Raw genomic sequence first — 8341 nt, 5'->3', positions numbered from 1 at the left:
CTAAAAGGCAAGAAACTCCCCACATACCTGGGTAGGGCAAAAAAAAAAAGAAAAAAAGAATAAACAGAGACAATAGGATAGGGACGGGACCTGCACCAGTGGGAGGGAGCCGTGAAGGAGGGAAGGTTTCTACACACTGCAAGCCCCTTCGCGGGCGGAGACTGCAGGTGGCGGAGGGGGAAAGCTTCGGAGTAGCGGAGGAGAGCACAGCAACAGGGGTGTGGAGGGCAAAGCGGAGAGATTCCGGCACAGAGGATCGGTGCCCTCAGGCACACACCAGCCCGAGAGGCTTGTCTGCTCGGCCGCCGTGGCGGGCGGGGCTGGGAGCTGAGGCTTGGGTATCGGCTTTCAGTCAGAGCGCAGGGAGAGGACTGGGGCTGGCGGCAGGAAGAGAGCCTGAAGGGGTTAGTGCACCACGGCTAGCCCGGAGGGAGTCCGGGGAAAGGGTCTGGAGTTGCTGAAGAGGCAAGAGTCTTTTTTCACTTTCACTTTCGTTTCCTGGTGTGCGAGGAGAGGGCATTAAAAGGGCTGCTTAGGGAAGCGCCGGAGACAGGCGCGAGCCGCGGGTAAGGCGTGGACCTCGGAGACGGGCGTGGGCCGCCGCCGCCCACCGCCCGACGCCGCCCACCGCCGCCGCGGCCCGCCGCCGCCGCCGCCGCCGCCCGCCACGGCCCGCCGCCGCCGCCGCCGCCACCCGCCGCGGCCCGCCGCCGCCGCCCGCCGCCGCCGCCGCCCGCCGCCGCCGCCGCCGAGGCCCGCCACCGCCGCCGCCTGCCACCGCCCGCCGCCGCCGCAGCCGCGGGGCCTGTGTGCGAGCGCGGGTCACTGTCCGCCCCGCCTTCCGGGGGACCTGTGCACCCCGCCACTGCCGGGGTCCCGAGACCCGGGGACGGCTTTCCCGGGAAAGCGCACGGAGCGCCACGGGCTGCTGCAACGTCACGCTGGCCTCTGCCGCCGCAGGCCCGCCCCACACTGCGCGCCCCTCCCTCCCCCCTGCATGAGTGAGCCAGAGCCCCCGAATCAGCGGCTCCTTTAAACCCGTCCTGTCTGAGCGAAGAACGGACGCCCTCCGGCGACCTACGCACAGAGGCGGGGCCAGGTCCAAGGCTGAGACCCGGGAGCTGTGAGAGCAGAGTCAGGGAAATCTCTCTGTGCAGCCTCGGAGGCAGCGGATTAAAGCTCCACGGTCCATTTGATGTGCCCTGCGTCTGTGGAGTGCATGAATGGACAGCGAATCATCCCAAATTGAGGAAGTGGACTTTGAGGACAAGATTTAAGACTTTCCCCCCTTTTCCTCTTTTTACAACGAATTATTCCAAAGTAAGGAGGTGGACTTAGAGAGCAAGATTTCAGACTTCTTGCCCTTTTCCTCTTTTTACAACGAATTATCCCAAATTGAGGAGGTGGGCTTGGAGAGCAAGATTTTTGATTTTTCCCCCTGCTCTCTTTTTGTGAATGTGTATGTGTAATCTTCTGTGTAAGATTCTCTCTGTATAGCTTTGCTTCCACCATATGTCACAGGGTTCTATCGGTCCGTTTTTTTTTTTTTTTTTTTTTGGTTTGTTTTTTTTTTCTTTTTCAATAATTACTTTCTAATTTTAATAACGCTACTATATTTCATACTTTATTCTATTTTACTTTACCTGCTCTTTCTTTTTTTCCTACCTTCCCTTCCTCCCTCCCTCCCTCCGCTCTTCCTTTCCTTCTTTTTCTTTCCTCCCTCCCTCCCACCCTTCTTCTTTCCACTTTCTTTTTCTTTCCTTCCTCCCTCCCTCCCTCCTGTCTTTCTTTCTTTCTTTCCTTCCTCCCTCCCTCCCTCCCTTCTTCCATTCACTCTTCCTTTTGCTTTCATTGCCCCCTCCCTCCCTCCTTTCTTTCCTTCTTTCTTTCCATCCTTCCTCACTCCCTCCCTCCTTTCTTTCTTTCTTCCTTCCTTCCTTCCTTTCTTCCCTTCTTCCTTTCTTTCCCTCTCTCTTTCTTTCTTCTACTAATTCTTTCTTTCTGCTTTTTCTCCCTGTTATTCTGAGCTGGGTGGATGAAAGGCTCTTGGTGCTGCAGCCAGGAGCCAGTGCTGTGCCTCTGAAGTGGGAGAGCCAACTTCAGGACACGGGTCCACAAGAGACCTCCCAGCTCCACATAATATCAAGCAGCGAAAATCTCCCAGAGATCTCAATCCCAACACCAGCACCCAGCTTCAGTCAACGACCAGCAAGCTACAGTGCTGGTCACCCTATGCCAAGCAACTAGCAAGGCAGGAACACAACCCCACCCATTAGCAGAGAAGCTACCTAAAAACATAATAAGGCCATAGGCACCCCAAAACACACCACCAGACGTGGACCTGTCCACCAGAAAGACAAGATCGAGCCTCAACCACCAGAACACAGGCATTAGTCCCCCCCACCAGGAAGCCTATACAACCTACTGAAACAACCTTAGCCACTGGGGTCAGACACGAAAAACAACGGGAACTACGAATCTGCAGCCTGCAAAAAGGAGACCCCAAACACAGTAACATAAGCAAAATGAGAAGACAGAAAAACACACAGCAGGTGAAGGAGCAAGATAAAAACCTAGCAGACCTAACAAATGAAGAGGTAATAGGCAGTCTACCTGAAAAAGAATTCAGAATAATGATGGTAAAGATGATCCAAAATCTTGGAAATAGAATAGACAAAATGCAAGAAACAGTAAACAAGGACCTAGAAGAACTAAAGATGAATCAAGCATCGATTAAAAACACAATACATGAAATAAAAAATACTCTAGATGGGATCAATAGCAGAATAACTGAGGCAGAAGAACGGATAAGTGAGGTGGAAGATAAAATAGTGGAAATAACTGATGCAGAGCAAAATAAAGAAAAAAGAATGAAAAGAACAGAGGACAGTCTCAGAGACCTCTGGGACAACATTAAACGCACCAACATTCGAATTATAGGGGTTCCAGAAGAAGAAGAGAAAAAGAAAGGGACTGAGAAAATATTTGAAGAGATTATAGTTGAAAACTTCCCCAATATGGGAAAGGAAATAGTTAATCAAGTCCAGGAGGCACAGAGAGTCCCATACAGAATAAATCCAAGGAGAAATACACCAAGACACATATTAATCAAACTGTCAAAAATTAAACACAAAGAAATCATATTAAAAGCAGCAAGGGAAAAACAACAAATAACACACAAGGGAATCCCCATCAGGTTAACAGCTGATCTCTCAGCAGAAACTCTACAAGCCAGAAGGGAGTGGCAGGACATAATTAAAGTGATGAAGGAGAGAAACCTGCAGCCAAGATTACTCTACCCAGCAAGGATCTCATTCAGATTTGATGGAGAAATTAAAACCTTTACAGACAAGCAAAAGCTGAGAGAGTTCAGCACCACCAAACCAGCTTTACAACAAATGCTAAAGGAACTTCTCTAGGCAACAAACACAACAGAAGGAATATACCTACAATAACAAACCCAAAGCAATTAAGGAAATGGGAATAGGAACATACATATCAATAATTACCTTAAATGTAAATGGACTAAATGCTCCCACCAAAAGACACAGAGTGGCTGAATGGATACAAAAACAAGACCCATATATATGCTGTCTACAAGAGACCCACTTCAGACCTAAAGACACATACAGATTGAAAGTAAGGGGATGGAAAAAGATATTCCATGCAAATGGAAATCAAAAGAAAGCTGGAGTAGAAATTCTTATATCAGACAAAATAGACTTTAAAATAAAGACTATTAGAAGAGACAAAGAAGGACACTACATAATGATCAAGGGATCGATCCAAGAAGAAGATATAACAATTGTAAATATTTATGCACCCAACATAGGAGCACCTCAATACATAAGGCAAATACTAACAGCCATAAAAGGGGAAATCGACAGTAACACACTCATAGTAGGGGACTTTAACACCCCACTTTCACCAATGGACAGATCGTCCAAAATGAAAATAAATAAGGAAACACAAGCTTTAAATGATACATTAAACAAGATGGACTTAGTTGATATTTATAGGACATTTCATCCAAAAACAACAGAATACACATTTTTCTCAAGTGCTCATGGAACATTCTCCAGGATAGATCATATCTTGGGTCACAAATCAAGCCTTGGTAAATTTAAGACAATTGAAATTGTATCAAGTATCTTTTCCGACCACAATGCTATGAGACTAGACATCAATTACAGGAAAAGATCTGTAAAAAATACAAACACATGGAGGCTAAACAATACACTACTCAATAACGAAGTGATCACTGAAGAAATCAGAGAGGAAATTAAAAAATACCTAGAAACAAATGACAATGGAGACACGACAATCCAAAACCTATGGGATGCAGCAATAGCAGTTCTAAGGGGGAAGTTTATAGCAATACAATCCCACCTTAAGAAATAGGAAACATTTCGAGTAAACAACCTGACCCTGCACCTAAAGCAATTAGAGAAAGAAGAACAAAAAACCCCCAAAGCTAGCAGAAGGAAAGAAATCATAAAGATCAGATCAGAAATAAATGAAAAAGAAATGAAGGAAATGATAGCAAAGATCAACCAAACTAAAAGCTGGTTCTTTGAGAAGATAAACAAAATTGACAAACCATTAGCCAGACTCATCAAGAAAAGAAGGGAGAAGACTCAAATCAATAGAATTAGAAATGAAAAAGGAGAAGTAACAACTGACACTGCAGAAATACAAAAGATCATGAGAGAGTACTACAAGCAACTCTATGCCAATAAAATGGACAACCTGGAAGAAATGGACAAATTCTTAGAAATGCACAACCTGCCAAGAGTGACTCAGGAAGAAATAGAAAATATGAATAGACCAATCACAAGCACTGAAATTGAAACTGTGATTAAAAATCTTCCATCAAACAAAAGCCCAGGACCAGATGGCTTCACAGGCGAATTCTATCAAACATTTAGAGAAGAGCTAACACCCATCCTTCTCAAACTCTTCCAAACAATTTCAGAGGAAGGAACACTCCCAAACTCATTCTACGAGGCCACCATCACCTTGATACCAAAACCAGGCAAGGATGTCACAAAGAAAGAAAACTACAGGCCAATATCACTGATGAACATAGATGCAAAAATCCTCAACAAAATACTAGCAAACAGAATCCAACAGCACATTAAAAGGATCATACACCATGATCAAGTGGGGTTTATTCCAGGAATGCAAGGATTCTTCAATATACGCAAATCAATCAATGTGATACACCATATTAACAAGTTGAAGGAGAAAAACCATATGATCATCTCAATAGATGCAGAGAAAGCTTTCGACAAAATTCAACACCCATTTATGATAAAAACCCTGCAGAAAGTAGGCATAGAGGGAACTTTCCTCAACATAATAAAGGCCATATATGACAAACCCACAGCCAACATTGTCCTCAATGGTGAAAAACTGAAACCATTTCCACTAAGATCAGGAACAAGACAAGGTTGCCCACTCTCACCACCCTTATTCAACCTAGTTTTGGAAGTTTTAGCCACAGCAATCAGAGAAGAAAAGGAAATAAAAGGAATCCAAATCGGAAAAGAAGAAGTAAAGCTGTCATTGTTTGCAGATGACATGATACTATACATAGAGAATCCTAAAGATGCTACCGAAAAACTACTAGAGCTAATCAATGAATTTGGTAAAGTAGCAGGTTACAAAATTAATGTACAGAAATCTCTGGCATTCCTGTACACTAATGATAAAAAATCTAAAAATGAAATCAAGAAAACACTCCCATTTACCACTGCAACAAAAAGAATAAAATATCTAGGAATAAACCTACCTAAGGAGACAAAAGACCTGTATGCAGAAAATTATAAGACACTGATGAAAGAAATTAAAGATGATAAAAACAGATGGAGAGATATACCATGCTCCTGGATTGGAAGAATCAATATTGTGAAAATGACTCTACTACCCAAAGCAATCTACAGATTCAATGCAATCCCTATCAAACTACCACTGGCATTTTTCACAGAACTAGAACAAAAAATTTCAAAATTTGTTTGGAAAAACAAAAGACCCCGAATAGCCAAAGCAATCTTGAGAACGAAAAAAGGAGCTGGAGGAATCAGGTTCCCTGACTTCAGACTATACTACAAAGCTACAGTAATTAAGACAGTGTGGTACTGGCATAAAAACAGAAAGATAGATCAGTGGATCAGGATAGAAAGCCCAGAGATAAACCCACGCACATATGGCCAACTTATCTTTGATAAAGGAGGCAGGAATGTACAGTGGAGAAAGGACAGCCTCTTCAATAAGTGGTGCTGGGAAAACTGGACAGGGACATGTAAAAGTATGAGATTAGATCATTCCCTAACACCATACACAAAAATAAGCTCAAAATGGATTAAAGACTTAAATGTAAGGCCAGAAACTATCAAACTCTTAGAGGAAAACATAGGTAGAACACTCTATGACATAAATCACAGCAAGATCCTTTTGGACCCACCTCCTAGAGAAATGGAAATAAAAACAAAGATAAACACATGGGACCTAATGAAACTTCAAAGCTTTTGCACAGCAAAGGAAACCATAAACAAGACCAAAAGACAACCCTCAGAATGGGAGAAAATATTTGCAAATGAAGCAACTGACAAAGGATTAATCTCCAAAATTTATAAACAGCTCATGCAGCTCAATAGCAAAAAAACAAACAATCCAATCCAAAAATGGGCAGAAGACTTAAATAGGCATTTCTCCAAAGAAGATATACAGACTGCCAACAAACACATGAAAGAATGCTCAACATCATTAATCATTAGAGAAATGCAAATCAGAACTACAATGAGATATCATCTCACACCAGTCAGAATGGCCATCATCAAGAAATCTAGAAACAATAAATGCTGGAGAGGGTGTGGAGAAAAGGGAACACTCTTGCACTGCTGGTGGGAATGTGAATTGGTACAGCCACTATGGAGAACAGTATGGAGGTTCCTTAAAAAACTAAAAATAGAACTACCATATGATCCAGCAATCCCACTACTAGGCATATACCCTGAGAAAACCATAATTCAAAAAGAGACATGTACTAAAATGTTCATTGCAGCTCTATTCACAATAGCCCGGAGCTGGAAACAACCTAAGTGTCCATCATCGGATGAATGGATAAAGAAGATGTGGCACATATATACAATGGAATATTACTCAGCCATAAAAAGAAACGAAACTGAGCTATTTGTAATGAGGTGGCTAGACCTAGAGTCTGTCATACAGAGTGAAGTAAGTCAGAAAGAGAAAGACAAATACCGTATGCTAACACATATATATGGAATTTAAGAAAAAAAAATGTCATGAAGAACCTAGGGGTAAAACGGGAATAAAGACACAGACCTACTTGAGAATGGACTTGAGGATATGGGGAGGGGGAAGGGTAAGCTGTGACAAAGCGAAAGAGAGGCATGGACATATATACACTACCAAACGTAGGCTAGATAGATAGTGGGAAGCAGCCGCAGAGCACAGGGAGATCAGCTCGGTGCTTTGTGACTGCCTGGAGGGGAGGGATGGGGAGGGTGGGAGGGAGGGAGATGCATGAGGGAGGGGATGTGGGAACAGATGTATATGTATGACTGATTCACTTTGTTATAAAGCAGAAACTAATTTAAAAAATGGAAAAAAAAAGTTTCCTTGGAAGAATATTTGCCATAAATTGGCAGATTCCTAAAGCACAGCCCTCTCATTACCAAGACGCGGTTCCTCTTCTCTAAAAGTACCATTTCACTAACATCTTGGTAATATCATTTAATCCACGGTCACTAGTCAAAGTCCAGCCACAAATGTGAAGCATTTTCGCTGGCCGAGAGGATACATTTTGCAGAGTTTTATTACAGAGCACTAAGATTAAATAAATAGGACATATTTTCAAGCAAAAAAAAAAAAAAAAACAGATGGAATGTTTGTGAAAAGTCCTAATAATTATCACAACCCTCAAGATTCTGATTCATTAAATCTTCTCCAAATCAGTCAAGTTATCTCCTGGGATTTGAAATCCCTGGCCTGTCTAGTTGACCTTAGGAGGAACTGTCCAGATGAGGTTCAAGTCCTTTTCCTGACTTCTTGCTAAGGCATCATAGGTGGTGAGTAGTATGGTCTGAAAGGATACATGCGCCCCAATATTCTGCAGCACTGTTTACAATAGCCAAGACATGGAAGCAACCTAAATGTCCATCGACAAAAGAATGGATAAAGAAGATGTGGTACATATATACAATGGAATATTACTCAGCTATTAAAAAGAATGAAATAATGCCATTCACAGCAACATGGATGGACCTAGAGATTATCATACTGAGTGAAGTAAGTCAGAGAAAGAGAAATATCA

Source organism: Mesoplodon densirostris, chromosome 8 (assembly GCF_025265405.1).
Source record: "Mesoplodon densirostris isolate mMesDen1 chromosome 8, mMesDen1 primary haplotype, whole genome shotgun sequence".
NCBI classification, from domain to species: domain Eukaryota; kingdom Metazoa; phylum Chordata; class Mammalia; order Artiodactyla; family Ziphiidae; genus Mesoplodon; species Mesoplodon densirostris.
Note: the sequence above shows the minus strand (reverse complement) of the source record.